Source organism: Olea europaea, chromosome 1, assembly GCF_002742605.1.
Source record: "Olea europaea var. sylvestris chromosome 1, O_europaea_v1, whole genome shotgun sequence".
Lineage (NCBI taxonomy): Eukaryota > Viridiplantae > Streptophyta > Magnoliopsida > Lamiales > Oleaceae > Olea > Olea europaea.
In genome coordinates this window covers 13495765-13498236 of record NC_036237.1, presented here as the reverse complement: position 1 = coordinate 13498236, position 2472 = coordinate 13495765, and positions in this window count along the sequence as shown.

Genomic DNA, 2472 nt, shown 5'->3' with positions numbered 1-2472 from the left:
GTCACATATTATTTATTGATAATAAAATATCCAATTTATTGGTCACGATTTCAAATAATTTGTCACATATTATTTATTGATAATAAATTAACCAATTTATTGGTCACAAGTTCCCCTTTATACCATCCCAACCGTAACCCAACACAGCTCTCTTGACTAGGACCACCACCACTCCTACTAAGAACCAAAACCACCACACCACCACTATCACCAAACCTACCATCACCGTCACCATAGTCACGTCGACCACCCCCTTCGCAACAGATCCACAATTATAGCCATCGCCACTGCCATCTCACCATCACAGCCTACCAAAAATCAACTATCACCTCCTCTATTGCCATCCCCACCGCCTCCACCAGTAACCACCACCATCGCATGCTAAAATCCACAAAATTCCTAAACTCGCCACCACTTGCACCATCTCACCACACCACAGCCACCACCCCTACCAACAAAATCCCTAAACCCGCCACCCCATCTACACTTTCAACACACTACAAATCAACTTCCAACTTTAACCACAGCAAAATCAAAAAAAAAAAAAAAAAAAAAAGAGAAATGAAACTTTGCAACGATCATGACAGCGACGATCGGCCCATCGATTGGAACGATTGATCGCTGCTGATATCATCATCACTGTGCGCACGATGGTTGGCACATCGACTCATAGGTGTGATGGTGGTGGACTGTCACGAAGATCCAAAAACGCCGCTCAGATAAGGGCATGACAAAAAAAAAAAAAAAAAAAAAAAAAAAAAAGAGAAATGAAACTTTGCAACGATCCTGACAGCGACGATCGGCCCATCGATTGGAACGATTGATCGCTGCTGATATCATCATCACTGTGCGCACGATGGTTGGCACATCGACTCATAGGTGTGATGGTGGTGGACTGTCACGAAGATCCAAAAACGCCGCTCAGATAAGGGCATGGCCACAGTCTGTCTCTGCCGTTGCCTATCGCCGTCAAATGAGGTGGATTTCGAAGCCGGGTGAGTGCTGGGTAGAGGCGTCGGAACAGTGAGGGTCGGGAAGGTAGAGAGGGTGAGAAGAGAGAGAGGAAGAGGAGAATGGTAATTGAATTTTAGGATTTGTGATGAATATGTATATTTAATTTTGTAATATAATTATTAATACTTAAGATACATTATTAATTAATAAATAAAAATATGATTTTTGAAATAGTAAACTTAACCTATGATTTACGAAATGTGATGTCTAAATGTATTGATTCCTGTAGTTTCCACTTTAAACAATTACACTCAAAACTGTTCCTTGTTTTAAAAATCAGTATAAAACACGGGGGTGAAAATAAAGATGTAAATTACACCTTTAATGCCATATTTTATACATTCTAAATTACCCAATTAATTTTGAAAATCAGATAAACTCAAAGGTTGAGAGAAACACCCAAAATGGAAGATTAATCACCCAACACCATCAACTTTGGATCAATTCAAGAGTTGCATACAAGATGTTTGTGAAAGTGTAAAAATGAATATGAATTCAAGTTTTACTTTGAAAGAGTGACATGATTTGACACTTTTTAAAATGAAGAATGGTGTTTTTAAGCCCTGTTTGATCCCATTAAATTCAATTACATTACATTACATTTCATTTTTTTCTCTTTAATTTTCAATTACACAATTTTCCATAAAATAATATTACACGTAAATCGAAAACTTTTCTTTCTTTTTCAACCACTCATTTTTTTAAAAATTACTATTCCCCCCATTTTCATTTTCAGATAATGAGGCTCAAACGGAGGCTAAAATGTAGCATCCACCCAATAAAGACCAATTGATATTACTATAATACAATTTTCATTCTTAAATGACTATATCAAAGACTAAAATGAATTCTGCATTTGCATGTAGTATTCTAATGGTCACATCACAATCACATTTGCATGCTAAGTATTATTTATGATTTTGAGTGTGTTATTATCATGGCGAAAGAAATAAGCCCCGTTTGGTAGCAATTTTTCACACAAAAAAATAAATCAATTTTTTGAACGTTATTTCATTATTTCAATCGTCATTTTTGACTTCTTTATTCATAGGTGAGATCCACTTCTCTCTAGCGGTCAAAAAATCAATTCTCATAATCATTACCGAACATGTCCTAATACTTTAATTTCACATATTTTAACATAAAACGTCTCATTCTAGGTGTTAACACACTGTTGTATAACTTTGTTTTTTTATTTTTTTAATATGAATAAAGATATTACAGGGAAATGCAATATCAATTTTTAATTAGAAGGTCATACATATCTAATTAGAAATTTTTTATAACATTTTTGCTTGTAGAAATATTTTAACTGATATTCATATCTTACTCCTACTTTTTTTAATTGGATACGAATTAATTTTTTCCATTTAAAAATGATATGTTGTGTCACCTTTAATCAAAAGGCCACACACGATCTAATATGGCTGTTTCAATTTGAACCCCCCCCCCCCCCCC